The following is a 14642-nucleotide window of genomic DNA, read 5'->3' as shown; positions in this document are numbered from 1 at the left end:
TGCGGCTTGCGGCTTGTCATCTCCCCGACCGGGCTGCTGGGAGGGGCGGGGGAGAGGCGGCTCTGGCGCAGAAACGGCGCGGGCTCAGCCGGAGCCGGGGGGGCTCAGCCGGAGCCGGGGGGCTCAGCCAGGGCCGGCGGCACCGCGGGCCGGGGTCGGTTGGAGGAATTGCCGCACAGGGGGCTTCGGAGCTCCGGGTGCAGCGATGGGGCTGGTAGGTCAGGGAGCCGGGAGAGCCGGAGCTGTAAGGAATGTGCGGAGCTGAACACGGAGAAATGTGTGGTGTTTGGCTAATTTCAGTGGGATGAGGTCACCATCCTTTTTGGACGTTGTTTATCGAGGGATCACTAGGGAGGAACAGTTGGATGCGTGATCCTGAACGGACAAGCTTTGCGTCATAGTTGCTGCTTACAGCATCTCCCCGCGTCCCGAAATCCATCCTGACCCTCTTCGGTCCTCATCCCCCGGATCTCTGTAACGCCCACGCCAACCTGCCCTGCAAAACCAAACATCTCTAGCTCCAGCTGTGTCCTCACCAGCCCTTAAAATACGAAGCTTGGCTCGCGCTGCTAATTCCCTCCTTGTGTGCCGGTTTTTTCCTCATCCCACTTCTCTGCTTTCTATCTCACCTCCTCTCTCTCTCCCGCCTTTTGCTGCTGTCCCCAGTAAGAGGCTGGCTTAGCTGTCAAGACAACTGCACCTTTTGAAATGATGCCGTGAACCTACAATCAGAAAGACAATCTAAGACTGATGTCTTAAATGTTCCCATCACTTGTTCAAGATTGCTTAGCTCTGGACCGGCTGATAGGACTGTGCACCGAGCCTGGATTTCTCCAGCGGCGGGGCTGCGAATAAGTTTCTATCATCAGAGACAAACCTGCAATTTCCTTCTTTGCCACTCTTTTTGCTGTTGTATGTATGTCCTCTTGTTTTGCCCTAAAAAAAAAGGAAAAAACATAATAGAATTCCAGCGCCTGTAGCTCCAGCAGCTATACTAATGTATTCTTCCTCAAAAAGAGAAAACAAACTCTTATACCATCTAAAAGATGTCAGAAGCTTTTCCACATTTAAAAATGTCTGTAGCCAAAGGGATAAAGTGTTGATCTAATGCAGTATCTACTGTTTCAAGTGCTTTGGTGTTTTTTTTCTTTTTCCATATCATGACTACAAGATTTTAAAGATTTCTAATACAATTATTACAGCGAGATACGTCACCAATGTCTTGTTTTTAACTGGTTTGGAATTTCACGTTATAAGCAACGTTTTCACTGGGGCCTGAAATGCTGTGTCTCAATGCTGCTGCTACATGCTGCACACCACTGCTTAGCAGTAATGTTTAGAATATAGTTGTTGGAGGGGTAGCTACTTAGAACAACAGAAATAACGGTAAAGAGCATGGAGTAACTATATTTTAGTAAAATGGTTTGAAGAAATAAAATAATAGGGCATTACATTGGAAAATTACATGACAGCGAAGAATTTAAAAAAAAAAAATCCACCGAGAGAAGGGTGGTAATCCATCACAAACTTGGACAGGGATCGTTATCTTCAAAAACTATGGGGAAGATCTAGAAGAGCGAATATCATGTGATTATGGGAACCAATAATTTCTCAGATACGGCCTGGAAGATACCACTGGGAAATGGTAGGCCTTAAATGTTCTCAAGTGTCGTGGAAACTCAATTTCTCAAGCAAACAGGGAGTGAGTCCCTGAGAGAGGATGCTGTTTTACGCCTAGTATTAATAAGCGGCAAGGACCTCCTAGAAGGCCATAGTATTGAAACTTATCTTGAACTGAGTGATCACGGACTAATCCAGCTGATGTTAAATTGCGAGAGTGACAAATGTACATCTTTTCTAAGACTTGGGATCACAGAACAGCAAACTTGGAGAAATGGAGGAAACTCCTGAGGTTGACAGGACAGAGGAACCCAAAGATGATTTTTACTCAGAGATACTGGAAGAAGCTGGCAAAGGAAATTACAATTGCCCAAGCAAGGATTTGTTCAAGGTTAGAAGTAGTACCCTGTGCCTGAAACGCTCCATAGTGAAAGGAAAAAGGTGGTGCTGGGCCTACTTGTCTGACCTTACTATGCGGGTGAATTCCTCCATGAGAAAATGACTGTGAGCTGCCAGCAGGAATAGCTGTGGAAAAGGCTTATGTGAGTCTATGATGCACGAAGTGGGGTATTTTTAGTAGAGAGAGGGAAGTATTAATATGGCTTTACACAGCACAGCTAAGGACCCTCATTTGGAAAATTATGTCCAGTTCTGGTGACTTATGGTCAGAAAAGATTGACTCAGGTCGCCACAGGTGCAGAAGAGGAATACTGGGGTGGTGGGGAAGCAGAGTATCTGTATTCTTGAACGGGAGCTGCAAGCAAGCAAGCTTGGCTTCCTTAGCTAGCCAGATGAAGCCAAAACAGCGTGATGATTCACTGTAAATACATTCAAACAGTAAATATCAAGGAAGGAGAACTATTTAAATTAAAGAATTATACTAGCACGAGGATGTATGGTTGTAAATTGGTCATGAGGACACTTAGACTAGAAAGCTTTCTAACCATTCCAGGAGCAAACAAACAGTACTCTAGGCACAAGCACCTAAATCATTTTAAATCGGGGTGTGATACTTCGGTGTGTCCAAGGGGGATTTAAAGGGGACTGAGCTGCTGACCTTTGGCGTTGTACTTCGATCATTACCAAGCTTTGGGGCTTCTTCTGGTCCTCTACCCCATCTGCATTTGGCTTGTGAGGGTTTTTTCAGCTGCCTCTGAAGCACTGGAAATTAGTCAGACACAGGATGTAGAAAGGACACTGGTGACATTAAATCATCAGGTGGTTTGTGGTGCATCTTGCTCACAGGCGTACGGTTGAATTGATTGCCAGATTTGGGTCACAACAAAACCTTTTCCCTCAGGTGAGCCTGGCAAAGGGCTGTTTTGCCTTTTTTCCCCCTGCCACTTTCTCAGAATCTTCTGGGAGATTTATTTGGTAAATATTTTGTTGCAGGGGTACTTGTTATAGTCCTCTGTGATATTGTGCTTGAGAGTTTTAATCTTTTACTGCAGCTCTTAAGTTTATTACCTGATATTGAAAAGCATTTTGTGACCCTCTATGAGCGGGGCTGCAGGAAAGGTTCTGTGAGACCTCCTAAACAAAACGGCCATTGCGTAGTTGTAGAGAGGGATCGTTTCCAGGCCTGTCTTCCCAAAAGCAGCATCAACAGGTTATTTTTAGTGCGGGAAGAAACCCAGGGGGGGGGGGAGGGAGAGAGGGCAGCAAACCATTGTTTCTTGTGTGAATTGGCTTATTGCAATTAACAGTCATTCAGCTGAACTATTGTAATTGGTAATGATACAGTACATCCTTATTAGCCCTGCTGTTTCAGTTGCAGTTTGGCACTGCTTCTGTACATAATGCTAACTCTAAGCGGTGTGATTCATGTGCATCGTGCATGCCCTTTCCACAGTTTCTGCAGAAGGTGGTTATGTTGCGTTCCTAATCGATACCTATTGTGTATTTAAGCAAGACTTAGCAGGACCCAGTTTCTGCATTTCTGGCACTGAGGAAGCTTCTTGACTTGCAGCTTCCTCGTCCTATGCTTTGGATTGAAGATGCTTATTAACAGAATAATAAAATCATTACATTTATATTCCTTTTTATTGCTGAAGCACAGCCCAAGAGGACCTGTATCATGGGAATACACATTCATTTATTGCATCCTATACATGAGATAAAGATTCCCTGGGGTTTATCTCAACTGCTACTAAGCAATAATGTCTAATGTGATAGCCCACTTGCTTAAGGAAAAAAAGATTTCCCCTGCCCAAGCAGTGATTTCCTACTTGAAATTCCTAGAAAGTGATGGCTTTCTAAATGACAAGCATTTGAGGTGAAACATTCCCCAAGTCTTCCAGAAGTTAGTTATACATGCTTTTATGAGTATGCTACATGACATTTTTCCTTTCTTTCAAGCTAATTGTAATTCCCAAGTCAGCTTATAGATCCCGCTTCACAGTTGACAAGAAATATTAGTATGGCATATCACAGCTGCGTCTCAGTAATCTTAGGGCCTTCTTACTCTCTTGTTGAGATTATTAAAAATATATTGAGGTCCCCAGGCTCCCCTACCATCAAGACTGCCATTGTGCCCATGCCAAATTGACTTTGGAGTCAAATGAAATTTTTGAGTGCATGTCAGTGGATTTCCAAAGAGGCCCGAAAGATGGTTCACGTGAACTCTAAGCTGTGCCTGGAAAAAGAGACAAGATACAGTTCCACAGCAGGGAATTACTAGAGCACAGCAATGCTTCAGCTGTATGTCTGTCTCTCGGTATGGCTCCAAAATCAGAGCTGTGATGGGAAGAGTGCAGACTCAGCAAGACCAGCTATCCACCATATGGAGATTTCCCTGTGACAGCTGAATCTGAATATAACCGGAAAAGCATCTTAAAGGCTGCTTTGTGCCTTTTGAGGAGCACAAAGCAGATTTATCGGGAACAAGGATTTGGTCCAAAAGTTTTCCCCAGACGTAAAACATCAGTTATTATATTAGTTTGTAACTAACAACTGCAAGGACTCTGTTGAATACCTGGAAAAGTAAAAGGCTGACATGAATATAACAGCTGTATTGATTTATCCAGATGCCCTCATTTTCTGGATGATACATCCATCTCTGAAAATATCCTTAGGATCTTTTCTCCATCAAGAATCTCAGAATCTAATCATATAAGAGGAAAAAGCCTCACCTAATATTCCAGAAAGACCAGACAAGTATACTTTCAATGCTGAGAATTATTCATTATTGTAGACATTGTTATTGGCTCTTCGCAGTAATCAATAATAGCTGTTTCTTCAGGGTGACATGACTATTTTTACTTTCACCTTTTCTACATGTAGTCATGGGAACACAAACCAACCTGTGAGAATCAGGCTTAGGAACAATCTGAGCTTTTGAGGTGACTGGGAGGTGGTCACTGAGTCTCATCACTTTCCTGGCTTCCAGCTTAGCTGTGTGCCTTACCTCCAGTGCCATCAGAGCATCAGATTTGTTTCCAGTTGTGCCAGCTGAGAGGCTCCAGCTGAGAGGCTTCCCCCCCCCCCCCCCCCCCCCCCCCCCCCCCCCCCCCCCCCCCCCCCCCCCCCCCCCCCCCCCCCCCCCCCCCCCCCCCCCCCCCCCCCCCCCCCCCCCCCCCCCCCCCCCCCCCCCCCCCCCCCCCCCCCCCTTTTATTGACACTGCTCTAGCAAGTTCTAAAGGGAGATTTCAGAGTATTCTTGAAGGTTGTTTGAGCCTCTGGGTGTTCTTTTGTTGTAAGTAAACTGTCTGCAAAAGATGCGTTTCCAAACCCTGAAATATTCTGTCCTGACTTCACACACGGCCTGACCCAGGCAGACCTACCAGTACCTCTTCAGTACCGAAGAGATTACCATGAGATGGAACCTCTGTGTTTGCTACGCGATAATGCCAGCAGATTGCTGGAGAGAATCCAGTCAGGAGCAATCATCATCTAAAGAATAGTTGTTCTAGAAGCCTAGAGGAGAACAACACTTCTCTTGTCAACGCTGTTCCCTTGGGAGCTATAGCTGATATAGCTAACCCTGATTCCCTTTGCTAAATCACATGGATCTAGCCCTGCGTGTATGACAGAGATACTGTTGTGCTACTGAAGGATGTTCCATTCCGGATCTAGTTCTTACAGACACGGTTTTGGGACTGACTTCATGGCATTAACAATTGCCTGCCAGCCTTTGTCTAACACATATCCAGCCTTCTAGTGGATCCACAAGTGTTGGATCCAAGACATACGCACACCTATATGAAGGTATAATATCCTTGTGTCTCTCTGGCTTTTATCATAAAGCTTGTATTCCTTGTTGGTCTGCCTCTTGTTACTCAACAGTTTTTTCCATTATTCTTGGCAATCTTCTCACTTTATATAGTAAATGGTAATTCAGGTTTACAGTTTCCCATTCATTCTGCCTCATGATATCATGCATAAAATGTGGTAACTCTAGAGAAAAAATAATTACCCAGCTGTTTGTCTGAAGATATCTCTTAACTGGATTCTACTTATCCACCTGAGTCTTCAGAGTTAGGAGAGGAAAGAAGATCAGCGTGTTCACTGACTGATACTTAGGATAATTTCACTTTTGCCTGTAAGTTTTTATCACAGGGTTTGGGGAGGTCTCTGCCCTGTGCATAGGAAGAAAGTGACAAAAAGCGCTCCAGGTGGTATCGGGGAGAGTGGCTTGCCTGTAAGTTTTTATCACAGGGTTTGGGGAGGTCTCTGCCCTGTGCATAGGAAGAAAGTGACAAAAAGCGCTCCAGGTGGTATCGGGATGAGAGTGGCTGTCTTGTGATGCAGCAACTGTCTTGGCAACCCTCACATATTGCATAGGTGAGACCCAAGAACAGGTATCTAGTTTAAATGTATCTCCAGGGAAGCATGATTCTATTCAAATATTTTCCTTGCTGAGTTTCAGTATTCTCTGTATCAAATATGTTCACTTTTCAAGTTAAAAAAAGTAAAACCTAAATGCTCTAAGGCAACTTCAGCCTGGCCCCTAAGAATCAAGCTTCCCTTCTTCTCCCCTCTCACTAGTTATGATGAATGTTCTGCAAGCCGCATTACACCCTAATCAGCATTTGCATAATTTTTACTATCTCTATGATTACAGTATGAGGGGGTTATATATAAGCTAGACAGTAATTAAAGAGAGCTAGAAAGAACCCAGCTCCAATGATTAACATAAAGAAGTAATGACTCAAGACCACATAGACTGGGGAGAAAGGCTGAGAAGGAAAAAGGTGAGTTGGCTATCCAGGATAAGGCTTCCAATGAACCTGAGAGAGATAGGATGGCAGAACTGCTAGCACAGGGACGAGGAGGGAGGAGGCCTTCTGGTCTGAGGCCAGTCAGCTGCCAGATAGTTGTAATGAGCTGTGGATCTTTCGTTTGGAAGAGAGCTGCCCTGGTAGGGTAACTACCTTGAGTTTCTTAATCATGCGGGACTATTCAGACTTCTGGTGCAGACCCACACCAAGGCCTGAGCAGCAAGAAGAAGCCAAACAGACCTGTTGGACATTGGGTCTTCAACTATTGGATATAGTCTTCAACTATTCCACTGTAGAGGCTGCTGTTTTGAAGAGAAGAAGAAGAGAAGAAGCTGGAGAAGAAGTCCCTCCTGCTCTTCCAGATGCTGAAAGGCCTGTTGTGGAAGTGGTGAAATATTAGCTCAGACCCTGCAAAGGTCTGAGCTAGAAGTATTAGAAAAATTCCTTTGGAGCCTTCAGATGATTGGAAAGGAGTGTGTGACAAAACTGGCTTGATGATTTTCCACAAGAAATGAGTGAGCTACTGCTGTCAGCGTTGGTCATCTCCTGTAGCCATGGGATGGTACATCAGCCACAGGCATCCTCCTGCAGAAAAGTGGACAGAGGGTGGTAACACTTTGCTGTAGCTGTCCTCATGACAAAAAGAGCTCCTTTGAAACTCAGGAGAGATGCTTAGGCTGCAACTCTGTAAAGAACCCTTGGAACAGAGGAAGATGTATGGAGAAGTCATCTGGTCAGCTTACAGGACACACCTAGTAATCTGCTGCCAGTGTGGAAAACAAGGGCTTTTTGCAAAGCAAAAAGAGATGAGCAGGTATTTGTTCATAAAAACAGATAATAATAGAACAGAACCCATTGGCAAACTGCAGACAGGCCCAGGCGCTCTTGTCATTTTAGCAGATATAGCCAAAGAAGCCCCAGAATATTCTGAGTGCAACCCTCTCACTTTACTAATAGCAGACAAATGTCATTGCTGGGATTGAGGACAAGGGGCTGCCATGTCCGTTCTCAAATGGAATAGCTGAATTGTCAGGATCCCTAGGAAGATGGGACAATAGGACTTCACCATTCACTAGGTCACGCCACAGCAGTTCCCAGTCTCTTCACTTTTTCATTCTTCCTAGAATATATCCCAGCCCATATCTGATCCTGTACCACTTTCCCGAGGTCAATCTCCAGTGTCTGCTCTAGCCATTGAGAAAAGTGCTTCCATGTCCTGAATTAAATGCTCCCCTGTTGCAGACAGATGTGAGTGAAAATGCACAAAATCTAATGTCATCTTTGTACTGAACTAAAAGTTGCAAAAAGCTAAATTCTTCTTTGACCTCAGTCTTATCTGTGGTATGCTAATTTGTCTTTGTGCAATTGCTGCAGAATTAAACCAACGTAATCCAGAGCAGAAGGAGGCCCCACATGTCTCCTGGCCCGTTCAAGATAATACACAGTCATAAAACCAAAAACCAGTATCCCTCCCTCCTCCAGTTTCCCCGAGGTATCAGTAAACGTTCTGATCTTAGATCCAAAGTGGAAAGCTGTGGTATTTGCACTAACTTTCCTGGAGTTATTCCCAATCCATACTGTGGTAACAGACTGTCAACTCAGCTAAGATCAGAACTTTTTTTTCTTTAGCTGGGCCTCCCATTTCAGTGGTTGTGGAGAGAAGGTGGCAATCTGCATCTTTCCATGGAGAAGGAGAAGTTATCTCTAATGGTATTGCCGCAAAAGTATAGCTTTGCATCTTTTATATACTTCAGGAACTTCTTTATTTGTAAGAAGGGCATATCTAAAACTCAGACACCTTTGAGGAGCTACAAATTGCCAATTCTCACAATTTTTATCATGTTTTGTGATATTTGAGGCTTTTTCCTCAAAGTACCAGCTCTTGGAGTGATGTGATTATGTGAGAAACTCTCATTTTTCTTTCATTTAAACAAAAAGGCAGTAATTTTCTTGCTCTCATGGTTGTAGCAAGAAAGCTTAAAAATATAACCTGAGCACACTGCAAAGGCTTAGGAATCAGAAAGCAAAGTAAAATGAGTTGAACATATATTTGCTCCTAGACGTTATAATTAGAAGTCCATGTCATAATATTTTTTTTTAAAGAAAGATCTGACTCATGATTTTTAGATGATTCAATTTGGCAATACCATATAGATTAACTATGCTCTTGGATAAAATTCTTTGTCACGCTAAAGGCTAAATTGAGCCAAGAATAAGTTCACTATAAACAATTACACGTATTGTCTATTCTTGGCTTTTTAAAAACGTCATCTACTCTTTACAAAAACTCTATAACACAATGAAGACTAAAGCTTCCATCCAGCCAAGCCCCAGTATATGACAAATATAAAAATTGAAAGGCACAACAGAAACAGAAGCTAATAAAACTTGAAATAGGTTAGATTTATTTCTTTCAAGTGTAACTTTTCCCATACCCACTGGACCACAGTCTGTTCTGGGTTACACTAGGGTAAACCCAGAGTAAATCCAGTGAAATAATCTGACTGTTGGTCACAACTAATATATTTTGCAGTGAATTGGTATCAGTTCTGCTAAGCGTATTTGTCATTCCATTTCTAGTTCCAGCATTTATATCAAAATGTAGTAAGAACAATGTGACGGGGGAATTGAGGAAGTACTAACATTAAGCCTGTGTGTGCAACTTCAGTTTGACTGATATCCCATCTGCCCTGCTTCTGAATATTAATTCTGAAACCTTTAATGATGCGATCACATTTTCTCCACGGGATCCTCTACCTCTCTGAGTAATGGATCACTCTGTTGATGTTTAAGTGTGAAGTGTGCAGTAAGAGAGACTCCTGCCTTCCAGATCTCTATTTCAATTTAACCTTAAAGAGGTACTTGGAGCTACATAAACCAAGTCCTATAGAAAGTAGGTGAAAATGGGGTATTTGTGCACTCAGCTGGTAAGGAATCTCAGACTGCAAAGAGAGTTTACCATGCTCTGCTTCAAACACCTTGAATGAGAAGGGAAAAGCATGTGGCCTGCAAAAGAAAAACGATCCAGGGGTCATACTTGCAGTCTTCTGATCTGTAATCAGAGGGTGTTAGCCATTGTGCTACTAGCATGCTGTTGGCAAGGTCTTTGCTTGGACAGATGCACCCTATAATCAAAGTTGAAAAACGGATAATGAAATTTATTTCTAAAACCCCACCTAACTCTTCCCCAAAATAACAGAGCAAAATTAAACCCTTGCCAGGCTGATATGAAGATGAATCGAGTGTTTGCGAAGCCCTCACTGCACAATCAGCAGTGATGAGCACTAGAGAAAATTTTAGGACTTGAGCTACCATATTGCTGACAAAAAGTAAGGGGAGTAGAGGTCTTACATGGTAACTAGTAGAGGTCTTACATGGTAACTCTCAAACCTTCCAAAGCCAGGAGCACCTATCCCTCAAACTCACTTTTAAAATCCTGATTACCTCCTAAAAAAATCACCCAGATAGGATTCAAAGGGCAGAAAAGAAGGATGTACCAGAGAAAAACAAATATATGGCATCCTTACTTAGAAGGAAACAGATGGCCTTTGAAACAAGCCTGAATAACACAGAATAAAATATGTAGGGGACCACACATTAAATACTGCAGATAAAACAAAATGACTAAGGGACCCTCTGTCCATCTTGTGTGCCAAAGAAATTCAAGTCCTTTGGAAAGAATAGTATCCCACTAAGGACTGCATCATAACGCAGTCTTTGTCATTTTTCTGAGTCATCTGAATTTCTGAATCACCTGAACTTCAACCTCATTGTCACTTGTACATGTATATTTCTAGTTTGGGGTGAGGGGAAGGAGAGTGAAGACTTTTTTTTTGATGTATCATCTGGAATCATTCATATTCTCATGCTCAGAAAGAGGAGACTCTTTAGATCCACTCCACAGACTTCTACCGCTTGACCTAATGGAGTATCTGCTCACGATACTACAATGCCATGTACTCTGGAGGGGAGAGCACCTCTCCTGCCATCACAGCTTCACTGCTATTTAATGACAGCAGAACAGGGAGGCTCAGCAGCCTGATTGCCTTTCCATGCACTGACAGAGGGTATCACACATCTTGATGGGCATTCCCCTAAAATGGACCTTTCTGCGTCTCAGTCTTTTCCACATTCCTGCTTCCTCTCATGCTGTTCACTTCTCCCATTGTTTTAACTTCACTCCCCATTGCTCAGGGATCTCATCTTCATGCCAGTCTCTCTGATGGCCTCACTATAACCTCCTTCTCTGGATTCTCCATCCAAGTACTGTTCTCTTTCTACACTGTCAATGCCTTCGCACTAAAGACCAGCCATCTTTCAATCATGTTAATTCCTGTTTCTCTTCCCTATTGCTTATACAATTTCCCTTTCCCTTTCTCTCCCTCTCACCTCTAGGCCTGTGCCCCACGCCAGGGTACCATTGTGAAACTTTTGCCAAAAAAAACCCCAAAGGCAGGTTATTGAAGACTGCCATGCTGCAATCTGAGCTCTTGTTGGTGCTTGAACTGTAAAAGGGCCATATAACACAAAGTATTGAAATACCATAAAAATACATGCAGAAGTCAGGGTCAGTATGTTTGTCTGTAATTCAGGTTCACGATTTCAGTAGTCCATCACTCAGTACACTTCACAGAATGTGCACATTTTTAAATAGTTATAGGAGGGCCCAGGAAACCTGAAAGCTGTCTGGAACTGCAGGGTCCAAGAATCAAGAACTTTAACATGTGCTCCGGTCTGCTTAAGAGAACAAAAGAAGGGGGCTAATTAGGCTTGACACCCTCTTTCCTGCAATGCTAGACTTGGTTTTACAACCCAAATGGAATGGGAGTAGTCTGGTGAGGATATTTATTGAATGTGAAGTAAATCCAGAGATTCAGTCCATTCCACACCCTTAAAAAATTAGGCAAAAAATCACAAAATCCCCAGACTTCCCATGGCATAGTCAAAGCCCTTTCCTCATTGAAGAACATCAAGGAAAACAGGTTTGGAAATCTAAAATTCACCTGATTTCTGAAGAAAGAAAAAAACCCCACAGACAATTTTACCATGAAGCATTAAGAAGAAACACACTTGCAAGTAAAAGGGTCAGAGTAAATACAGCGTATCCTGAAGCCTTCAAAGTGATAGCAGTAACACACTTAATACACCAGTGTCAAATTTTTATGTCCTTGGTGTATTCCAGTAATAACTGGAATAAAACTGATTTTTGTCTCTAAGCTTATATGTCTCTTTTCCCACAGTTCAGAGAAACCCTGCTGCCTGGAATAAAGTTTTGAGGGGACAAAGACAGGACAAGACTAGGCATGACTAGCTGAATTATTAGGGATGGCCTGGGATGCTGAGACTCAGAGACAGGTGCTGTAATATCTGGAACAGAGTTATTCTCCCCCTTTCTCCTCCCTCAAGAATCTCTAATTATTTCATGGAGCAAAGAAAAGCTTCAAAAGGTCTGCAGGGTCTTCTCTTCCAGCACAGTTCCAGCTATGCCTGGATGCTCTGCTGATAGACAGGAGGCGAATGGATCTCTTTGTCAAGTGCTCTAACCCCTGCCTCTTGTGTCATCTCCAGCAGCTGACACAACAAAAACAACAACAAACAGACGAACACAATAAGGCAAAGTTTCAGGCATTTAGCTCCAGTTTGAATTTTGAAAGGAGAAAGGCACTGCCTGGTGGCATGCAGTAAGATGTCTATGCCATGGGAAGGGATGGATTTAAAGCTTTGGTCAGATGGCCTCTTGCAAATGTAACTGTAGCAGCATAAGGAATTAGCTCTTTGTCCTTCAGCTACAACTCCTGGGCTGAAAACTGTTGCTTTCCCTTAGCAGGGCTGGCAGAGTTGCTCGTGACATAACTCATCTGCTTCAGTGCAAGAACTAACTGGTCAGACATTGCACTGGAGCAGGTGAGGAGCGCCCAGGTGAACCGTTCTGCTGTGACAATGGTAACCTCAGGCAGAGACATGGTGAACTCAAACATCTGAAAGGACAATCATGTCTTAAATTGCTGCAGCTTCTTCTAAAGTGGTAGTGTCCAAGGACGTCTCCTCTTTTCAGTGCCTCCTTTGGACTATTTTTGGTAACTGGCATTTCAGCATAGTGGCTTTTGTGATCCCCTTCTGATGTTACCTCACCACCTCCATGCACTGGGGGACCAAGGGGTCTACCACAGATCTGCAGATCCTGCTGTGTAGCTGTGTTCTGATTACCCCATCTGTAGGGCAATCCTCCCTTCACAGCGAATAAATGCACTAACAACTCAAAGGCACTAGTAAAAAGGAGGAGGCCACAGAAAGTGTAAAAATAACACTTTTACAATAACTGATAGGAATTTTTTTCCCATATCAATCTTACCACAAAGTTAGTCAAGCTTAGCCAAGAGTCACTTGTATCGAAAGAAAATATCCTTTAGCTAAAACATTGTTGTCACCGTTACGTGATGGTCCAAAGAATAACTTTAAACATACCTTTAGCAAAATAAAACCAATAGCAGCAGAAAGGCATGGAGAAGGCAGCTGGTGCCTACCCAGTCTGCAGGATCCCCAGACATGCACAAAGCCAGCAGGCTGCCTTTTGAACCTTGAATGTGTTTACTATTGACTGACTTTGGTTTTGCCCTGTCTTCTGCCTCCCTTCCTCATCATCACTATGGTGACTACCGTATCACAGCCTGTCTCCCAGCCTTTGAAACTGTCTCTCTCTCCCCCTTATTCATCCTTTCTCCCTTAGCGTCCCTTTTCCCTTTGACCCAATCCTGCCCTTTAAATGATAGGATCAGCTCTGGACTGTGGCTGAAGTCATCCCAGCTGTCCAGCCTGTCCCTGCTGCGTGTTTGTCTCATTGCTCATCAATCATCTCCTGAACTACCTCGGTTTGCCAAGCAACATTTTAAGGCAAACTGAAATAAGCAACAGTTCACCTTGAAACACGAGCTCCAAACTGTGGCAGCCAAAGAGCTGACTGACAAGCAGCTGTACAACAAAAGGGGGGCGAACAAATGTCCTAAGGTAAATTTTCCCTTCTCTTAAAACAGTCTCCTCAATAAATACAGGTAATGAATGCTCATCCATCTTCCTCTTATTGATTCAATCCTATGCCAAACCTACCTTTTCACATATTCTGGAAGAGATCCTGTTTTCCTCCACGTGTCACCTAGCATCACCTACCACAGCGGCTGATAGGAGCAGAGTTCAGGGATGATGATGAGCTGTGTTTTTTCTGATGCAAGACACAGCCCCAGAGGCTTGGAGGTGCTAACTCAACTTCAACTTGGTAAATGAAGTCCGGGGCTTCAGACAGAGGCATCTCAGCCCTGCATATCCTCCTTAACGTATTGAAAAAGAGAGAAAATATTAAAAGCATCGGATATGCAAAGGATCAAGTAAAGCTGTTACTTTTAACACTCCTTATTCCCTTTCCCATTAGCTTTTATCCCTATTTTCTATAGAAATAAGGCTTATGAGATCAGCTGGGCAATGCACATCTCTTCCTCTCCCCATGTGCTTTCCCCCATTAGCCAATCTCAACAGAATTTAATACAGAAAGTAAAGTTCCTCAGAGTTAAATAAATTCTTATGGGATTTATAAAAACCAGTGGCCAGGAAGCAGAGAGCATGGTTTGGACCTCCCCAAGTTGACATCAGGTGATTTTGCTCCTGTTATCCAATTTCTAGAATATCATTTGGCTTTAAAATACTCGGGGCTGGGGGGAATGTTGTAAGGGAAAAGAAAGAGGAAGCGTAGTGCTTTGGTGAGTACACGTGGTGCCTCAACTCACGCTATACGCAACAGCCACTGCGGTGCAA

Source organism: Aptenodytes forsteri, unplaced genomic scaffold (genome assembly GCF_000699145.1).
Source record: "Aptenodytes forsteri isolate BGI_AS27 unplaced genomic scaffold, ASM69914v1 Scaffold193, whole genome shotgun sequence".
Lineage (NCBI taxonomy): Eukaryota > Metazoa > Chordata > Aves > Sphenisciformes > Spheniscidae > Aptenodytes > Aptenodytes forsteri.
This window is presented reverse-complemented; position numbering follows the sequence as displayed.